This window comes from Schistocerca americana, chromosome 2 (genome assembly GCF_021461395.2).
Source record: "Schistocerca americana isolate TAMUIC-IGC-003095 chromosome 2, iqSchAmer2.1, whole genome shotgun sequence".
Taxonomy (NCBI): Eukaryota; Metazoa; Arthropoda; class Insecta; order Orthoptera; family Acrididae; genus Schistocerca; species Schistocerca americana.
This window is the reverse complement of record NC_060120.1, coordinates 582730111-582739515: the sequence shown is the minus strand read 5'-3', so window position 1 is coordinate 582739515 and position 9405 is coordinate 582730111. Positions and strand designations below refer to the sequence as shown.

At 42.9% G+C, this 9405-nt stretch overlaps 1 pseudogene; it reads right to left on the bottom strand.

Annotated features, from left to right (window-relative positions):
• Nucleotides 1–6296: 6296 nt before the first annotated feature.
• Nucleotides 6297–6414, bottom strand: LOC124596949 (annotated as a pseudogene).
• Between the last annotated feature and the right edge of the window lie 2991 nt (nucleotides 6415–9405).

The window sequence follows — 9405 nt, the reverse complement described above, 5'->3', positions numbered from 1 at the left end:
CAGTTTCCGCACTGTGTTGTTTCTGGCAGACACTCTCTGTTTCGTGTGCAGGCAATGATCGTTATATGTAAGCGTGCGGTCCAGAGTCATTCCAAGATATTTCGGAGTCGAACAGTGTTCTAGAGCAATTCCTTCCCTGAGGTGGAATACACCGATCTGAGTTGTTTCAGGATTGACCTTCCGGTGATTTTCATGATAGCAGGTGATAAATTCTTCCAGGGCCTTAGGCAGGGTTTGTGCCACCTTTTCCAAACAGGAAGAAAAGGGAGGGAAGATTGGATTTACCGCCCCGTGCCCTTTCAAGGGAACCATCCAGAATGCAAGGCCAGTGTAGTAACCAATGCCCCACCTCTCTCGGTTTTTCAGAACAGTCGGCCTGAGCACTGATTGCACATTCATCAGCATAACATATGAAAATAATGCGGATATTAACGAACTAGCATGTGAAGTAAATTGACGTTAATCAGAAACGGCACTATCGCGGTTACATCAGAACCATGTAGCAGGAACTTAACCAAGGCACAGTCTTCCGAGAAGCCTTCATGTAGTTGCTTTGGGTCTCTTTAAATCTTCTTATCACGCATCCACTAATTATATGGTTCGCTGTTTGCTCCCTTGTGCAACAATCACATTCTGGTCTCTCTACAATCCTCCATTTATAAGCGGATACTTTGCATTTTGCAAGCTCGATTCAGATACATTTGGAGCAGTTCCAGGTTTTTATGACAGTAGTATTCCTGTAGTTTGTACGGCAGGGTCAATCTAATTGCGTGATTGAGAAGTGGAATAAAATGGCTACAGTCTGTTTGACACAGGAATGTAAGATTTTTTACAATACACATTAGACAGACGCTATAATCGGGAGCAATGGATGATGCGTAAATAACTTGTTAATTAAATATTTAACATGTCTATAGTATTCTTAAAATTTTCTAAAAGTCACTTGGCGAAGCGTGAGCTGCACATCCACACCTACATTTCGTAAGGTACTTTACAACGTGCGACGGAGCGCACTTTGCGTGGTACTGTCACTAACACACCATCCTTACCCAGTCGTGAAAGGCGCATGATGTTAAGATCTGTTTGTAAGCCTCTGTATGTACTCGAATCCGTCTGATTTTACCTTAACTGTCTATTTGTAACATATTTGACGGAGGAATCAATATATTAGCTGATCCTTCCAGTAGCGTGCACTCCGGGAATTTTAACAGTAAACCACAACGTGAATCTCAGTCTGGCGTTTGCCTTTCCTACGATTAGTTTACGTGTTCATTTCATTTTCAATCGTTCTGTAGGCATACTCCTAGATACTAAGCAAATGTTACTGCTTCCAACAATCGTTCAGTAACCATGTGATCATTCTATTGCATCCTTCTTCTGTAGATACAGGTGGATAAAGAGAAAAGACTATTGAATTAATACACTCAAATAACACAACACTTTATTTAATGCTTAAATATATTTATCTTCACCGCTGTCCACTGCTGAGATGGACGGGAATACATTTGGAATTATTTATACAAATATAACTCTTGATTTCCAAGGTAAACAGAGAAGAGTTGAAGACAATGAGCTGCATGATATACGAAGTCTTACTATCTACTTCACTAAATGCACTAAGTGGAATTACTACAAACATGTCTGTCAGACACAACTTAACACTCTTAACATACGAGGGGCTTTCAATAAGTAATATAAACACTTTCGTTCTCAGGCACTTTAGGTTTTAAAGGTGCGAAATTCGTCATGGAACATAGGGGTACCGAGCGGGGTGGCGCAGTGGTTAGACACTGGACTCGCATTCTGGAGGACGACGGTTCAATCCCGCGTCCGGCCATCCTGATTTAGGTTTTCCGTGGTTTCCCTAAATCGCTCCAGGCAAATGCCGGGATGGTTCCTCTGAAAGGGCACGGCCGACTTCCTTCCCCATCCTTCCCTAATCCGATGAGACCGATGACCACGCTGTCTGGTCTCCTTCCCCAAACCAACCAACCAACCAACATAGGGGAACTTTCCCGCTTCAGCCCCTATAGTTTTCCAAGGGAGGTGGTGCAGTGGTTAGCAACACTGGCTGTGCCCGGACGTCCATAATTAGGTTTCTCGTGATTTCTGTAAACCTCTTCAGGCAAATGCCAGAACGTTTTTTTTTTAAAGGGCACGGCTGACTTCCTTAATCCGATGGGACCAATGACCTCGCTATTTATTCACCTCCCCCGGATTAACCAACCAACCTGTAACACGCCAGGGAATCTAAATGGCGGTGGGGGACCCTTAAACGGGTTGTCGTATCGACAGTGCGCCCTGTCCACACCACGTACCTGATAATCCCGCGGCGGTCGTACTGTTCTGCTCCACACTGCTGCTGGCTTGCCTAAAATTATCTATCGAAATATACAGGCGGGCTTAGGGGAGCCACTCAACGTTAAAACAACACAGTCCTACGTCTGCTATGAACATCTGTAGTCTGAGACGATAAGAAATCACAGGTAGCACTGTTTACACTCTAATTCGTAAATGTTTATCCTAATGAATGGATGATTACCAGTCCACAATATCACTCAGACGAGCGTACGCATACCCGGCGCGACGCGGGTGATTGTTGATGATGCGGAAGCCGAATGATTACACGAAAGTTCTTACGCTCGTCACGCATATACAGATTTCTTTTGGTACCAGTCCTCCTTGACACTAGTAATAAATTTTAATACTGCTCACAAAGTTAAATTTACAGTTCACAGTTATCAGTTGTACGAGCGTGCGCGTAACCGTCGCGGTGCTGGTTATTGTTGATAATACGGAAACGCGATGATCGAACGCACGTCCTCACGCTCGCTACAAGACACTGGCACTTCTTTGCACTCTTTTGTGGTAACTAATTTTTGCTCATTCACATTAGTTCACTCTGAGAGAGCGAACACGGCGCGAATGATTGATACTGTACGGTACGACATGCATGAGTGGGTACACACGTTATCGGCGGCACTGCTCATTTTTAATTACGTCTTGACGCACTTTCCATGAATCACTTCTATATTTCATCACTTTACTGTAATAGCACTTGCAGCAACACTTCAACCTCCACGCTAACAATAACTCTCACATGCAGAGCGACACACTACACAACATAACAGTTTCGCGTCCCGCGCTCGACTCTACAGACGCGGCTGCCCGCAAAGATACTCCGCAACCAAGCCAGCGATATGATAGTACGCTTACAAACCGACCCCATGTAGTTTCATGAAGTTCTGATGGATGGCCTTTAAAATGGCTTCTGTAACGGAGATGCCTCTCAAGCAGAAAACTGAGTTTCTATTGGTGGAAAACCAGAGCATCGCAGACATTCATAGGCGCTTGCGGAATGTCTGAGGAGACCTGACAGTGAATAAAAGCACGGTGAGCCGTTGGGAAAGGCGTTTGTCAGTGCCGCAACAAGATCGTGCAAACATGTCCAGTCTCCCGCATGCCAGCCAGCCGCTCACAGCTGTGACTCCTGCAGTGTTGGAACGTGCAGACACTCTCATTCGAAGTGGTTGACTAATCACAGTTAAACGCCTCGCTGCTCCACTGAACATCTCTGTTGGCAGTGCTGAGGCACTCATCCAACCGCTTGGGTAATCTGAAGGGTTGATTTTGATTGATGTGCTCTCTTTCATGGTGCAAGGGTGAACTCGGAAGTCTATACTGGTATCCTCAAGAAACTGAAGAAGCCACTTCAGAGTCTTCGTGGCCACAAAAATGCAAACCAACTTCTCCTTCTCCATGACAAAACATGGACATACACAAGTCTGTGCATCCGAGAGGAGCTCACAAAACTTCATTGAACCGTCCTTCCTCATCCACCCTACAGCCCAGATCTCGCATCTTCCAACTTCCATCTGTGTGGCCCAATGAAGGATGCACTCCATTGGAAGCAGCACGAGTATATTGGGACGTTACTGATGCAGCGGTACGTTAGCTCCGACGTTGATAAATAGAGTGGTGCCATGTGGGAGTACAGGCCCTCTAAGGTGGCGTAAGGCCGTCGCATTGAACGAAAATTATGCTGAAAATTATTCATTTGTAACCAAAGAAGTGGGGAATAGTATGGTGAATTAAATCCTGACTAATTCTAGCTGCTTTCAGAAAAAAATATGTTGCAGTACTTATTGAATGCCCCTCATATAGTAATGAGAGCTTCCGCCTATCTAAATGTAATACATTACATTTGTTTATGGTAAAGGTAAACTGCTAATCCCTGGCATAGGCATCGATCCTCTGATGGTCTTCCTGCACTTCGCAGCAGATTCTAGCGTAGCGGCTCCAGTATACAGCATCCATCCAAAATGTGGCGAAAGTGGTTTTATCCCTGACGTATAAAAGACATCGGGGCAGTAACTACGGTCGCAGATAGAGCTAATAACCGTAAACAATAGATGCGCATTCGCTTATCAGTTGTGAGCAGTCAGTGCTAAGGTGTGCACGTGAGACAGTGGTGTGTCAACGTTGCTTCGTCAAAAATCGCAGTCTCTAAATCAAGTGACACTCCGCAGAGTGTTCTGAAGAAGAAGAAATGGTGTACAAAGTTTGTCCCCCACGCCGTGACTCCCGAACAAAACTAACGACGCGTGGTCGCCTGCCACGACTTGATTGATATGAGAAATGCAGACAGTAACTTTCTTAAAAACATCGTCACCTGTGACTAGATTAGGTATTACCGTTACCAAGCTATTACAAAGCAACGAAGTGGAGCAGTTCACATCAAAGGTCAAGGCTTCGACGACATAACATACACTCAAGCCAATTTGATGGGCGAGTTGAACAAATCAAAAAATGGTTCAAATGGGTCTAAGCACTGTGGGACTTAACATCCGAGGTCGTCATTCCCTAGACTTAGAACTACTTAAACCTAACTAACCTAAGGACATCACACACATCCATGCCCGAGACAGGATCCGAATCTGCGACAATAGCAGCAGCGAGCTTCCGAACTGAAGCGCCTAGAACCACTCAGTCACAGTGGCCGGCTAGTTGAATAATATCCCAAAGTGACATTGTCACGTGATTATAGGAATGTTCTGTGTATTGTACTCAAATGGGGAGGGAGTGGCTAAGTACTACTCCTGATTCATTCGAACCACCATCTTAACGTATCTCTATGTGTAAGTAACCCAGCGTCGAAACCTTTTCGACTGATAGAGTATACAACAGCATCATTCGTGAACATCGTCAAGGAATTTCTGACGTAGTTGGCTAGGTCATTTATATATAATGTGAAAAGTGTTGGTCCTATAAATCCCCCTTTGAGTACGCCTGGCGATTTTGTTACGAATGACATGCTATGTTCTAATCACAAGCAAATTCTCAGTTCAAACACAAACCTTATCTGATATGTTGTATGTCGCAATATTCGCAGTATGTAACCGTTCTGACCTCTGTCTAACTCCTGCCGGAAGTCAAAATTCACGGCATCAATCTGGGCACACGTATCTACTGCCCTCTGAGTCTGATGGACGAAAAGAGCGATTTGGGTTTCGAACAGTGGTTGTTTGCGGTATCCACGTTGATCCGAGAGAGGAGATTTTCGATCTGCGGGAAAATCACATACAACGCGAGCAAAGAAAACGTTTCAAAATTCCGCAACAGATTGATGTTGGTGATATAAGCGTATAGCTGTGTGCGTCAGTTCGATCTGTGAATTTTTCCTGTCACTTGCACCGCTTCCTTCTTCCATCGATCACTGATAGACTGATGCAAAAAGACAATTAAGTGTCTTTTCCAAAACTGTAAAGTGTTGTATAGCTATCGACACGTCGAATTGCCTTTCCCCTGCTTACGAAATTTGGTTGAATTTCTATCCCGTGTACACTCATTTACTGACCCATGCTTTTATTCAGTAAAATATAACATGTACATGCCGTTCTCACACGTAATGTACCTGTGTGTGATATGTTTTGAAAAACCTGAAATGAATCTATACCATAGTTGCCTGTTCAATAACAGATGACACGTCTCTGTATAATGAACCGTTAGACACCATTCATATTTTGACTGCGTTTCTTTGAGAATAGCATATTTGATTTTTAGTATGGAAGCTTTGGGGATTATTATGTTGTTTGCACTCCGTCTTCAGGCCACAAGTGGACCATCGGGACCAGCCGACCGCCGTGTCATCCTCAGGTGTGGATGCAGATAGGTGGGGCGTGTGGTCAGCACACCGCTCTCCCGGTCGTTATCATGTTTTTCTTTGACCGGAGCCGCTACTATTCGATCGAGTAGCTCCTCAATTGGCATCACGAGGCAGAGTGAATCCCGAAAAATGGCCATAGCGCATGGCGGCCCGAATGGTCACCCATCCAAGTGCCGTCCACGCCCCACAGCGCTTAACTTCGGTGATCCGACGGGAACCGGTGTATCCACTGCGGCATGGCCGTTGTCCATTATGTTGTTTGGTGACTGTTATTTGAAATTTAATTTATCTTTTACTGTATTTCGTGTTGTATTTTGGAAGTACATTTCTTTCGCTTTGTGTTACTTATGAAAACGTTAACTAGCCTATGAATCTGGGTTTGTTTCCTTCTTCAGTAACTGGCAGTTAGTAACATCTGTAACATAACCCAAGTCATGAAACTTCAGTATCAAGAATTATCGGTGAGAATGTATAATTGTTTTTCTCTGTAAAATACTTCTGTGTTCTGATTATTACTTTCTTATAAATGTAACTCAGTATTGCTGTATTGTTGCTTTACAAATTATTTGCAGCAACGAAATGTGGTGTCTTTGTTTATGGCTGTGGCCAGAGAGGCGCTATGAAGTGACGGAAGAGACTGCTTGTCGGAAGCCAAACCTGCGACTTCCTTGCACGCTAGATTATGTGAATTTTGTCTTGTGAACTGACTATGGTCAAATACGATTTTATCAAGAATGTTAATATGTTTTTCAATGCATCAGTATGAGAAAAATATGAACTAGTCATTTTTGAAAACACAGTTTAGTTTGGAAGTGATTGTTTATAAGCAGTCATTTATTTTGTAAATGAAGAACCATATTATTGACAGAGCTGAGTTCAGAAGTGTACGACGATAATCGAACGTCAACAAGTTAATGTTTCTTTTCGTAAACCGGATAACACCAGGGCCTCTTAAGGAATCATACTACAAATATTAGTGGACAACGAGCCTAGCCGGTAACATGTACGAGAAATCAAAATGAGTACACCTACTGACTCTTGATTACCGCTGCAATCAACTTAGGAACCGTATATCTATAGTTCTGATTCCCTTCTTAAAACACTGTACACTCATACTTCAGTCAGTGCTGACAGAAATGTAAAAAAAAAGAAAAAAAATATTATGTCTTATTATCTTCGCGATCATTGAACTGAGCGAAAGGGGTTCTCAGACACTCACGTACACAGAGAGCGGCATTACAATTCGGCACGTTTTTGCATTTGGGCTCTTACTGACATCGGAGCAGACTTTGCAGAGACAAGTAGGGTGCGATTTTTTCTCAGTAGATAGTACCATTTCGGAAAACTGTTGCCCACTGAATCTGTTCGCTCCAGGAACTGAAGAAGTTGGATTTTTTTTAGTGTGCCGCAAAAGAATTACCTAATTGTACATTAAACCCATATCTCTTGATTGACTGCACTGCAAGAATTCATTCGTGATGCTAATCGCAACCAAATGGATGAACAATTTTGTCCACAATTTGAACTGATTTCTCTTGAAAGGATAACAAGCAAAGATTTAGTCTGCTGTGTCCACTCACCTCAGAACAACAAAATACGAGGCACTGTTTATGAGCACAGATAAAACAGCGACACTATGCGATTTGACACAGTTTCATAAGAAAAACAAATTATGCAATGGAAAATATTTATAACCGATATGTCACTTATTAACAGCGCTAATGGCACTAATATCACAAAACAAGGAACGATGTGTTTCAGAATTTACAATCTCAGAGACAATTTTACCAAATTTCTGTACTTTGGCAAAAGTCATGTTAAGGTTAAAAGATTTGCGGAATTCGAATCCGTGTTCACAGCCATTATACTTGGTTGATAACCTTTAGCCTTAATTACAGCCGCCAAGCGTGATGGCACGGAGTCAATGAGGGTAGCCAAACGATGCAGGCGGATTTTCTGCCATTTTTTAACTAAAGATTGCAATAACTCATCCCAGCCGGATATTTTTTGTCGCCTTTGCCTTCCATCGAGTTCAACCCACGGGTGTTCAATCGAATTGAGATCTTAGCTTTTGGTAGGCCTCTTAAGCATCCTTCCTAGCATTCTTCTTAAGAAGTTTGTGCCATGAACAGAGATGTACTCAGGATCATTGTCGTGCTGAAATTACCAGTGTTGTCCCATTTTATGTTTCCCATGGGGTAACATGTGCATTTTCAAGATTTCCGAAACATCTGAAACGATCATTATGCCTTGAATATGCACCAGAGGGCTGACACCTGAGTGGGAGAAACATCTCCACACCAAGACGTTCCCACCACCAAGCTTAAGAATGGGTACTTGGTAGCGGACCGTTTCTTGCATTGAATGGTCTTCGAGCACATCGAATCCCATCGGAAGGAAGCAACAAGTCTTTAGGTGTCCAGTGCTTACGCGCTCTGGCGAACTGGCGTCGGGCTTTCATATCTTTTGGCGATAATAATGGCTTTTTGCTTAGGCACCGGCCATGAAGATTAGAGTCTCCAAGGATTCTTTTTACAGTAGTATTCAATATTTCCAAGTCGTGGAATTCAGGCAGCTCTCTGTTTATGTGAACAGCAGTCTTCATTTTCCTTTGGGGATTCTTCGTTTCGAAGTGTGCGGGCTTTCAAATAAAAATTAATGGTGGCCCTCAACTACGTACCCTCAGACTCGGATTTGAAATATTAAAAATTTAGCTGGTTTCGTTGTCTAGGCGCTGGGATGTAGTTGCCGCTTTACAAGCCAAATACTGTTGAGTCTACAGTATCCAATATGAATATACACATGAATCGAATGGTCGAAAGTTACTATCACTCGGCAATTGCGAATTTTGAATGTAACATAGAAATTTATAAGTGAAAGATTGCAAGTAAATAAAATCTGCAGGTACTACTTTAACGACTTTAACTGATGAGCACGACACCAGAAGTACCTTTAAGAATGCCGTTTCTTACTGCAAAACACTTATTCGTGTCGATGGTCCAGCAATTAAATAAAATATATGTTGGATAACAGGGAAACAATAGATTCCTACTACACGTAATTAGTTATTAGCAACAACATAAAAATGGTTCAAATGGCCCTGAGCACTATGGGACTTAACTGCTAAGGTCATCAGTGCCCTAGAACTTAGAACTACAGGGTGATTCAAAAAGAATACCACAACTTTAGGAATTTAAAACTCTGCAACGACAAAAGGCAGAGCTAAGCACTATCTGTCG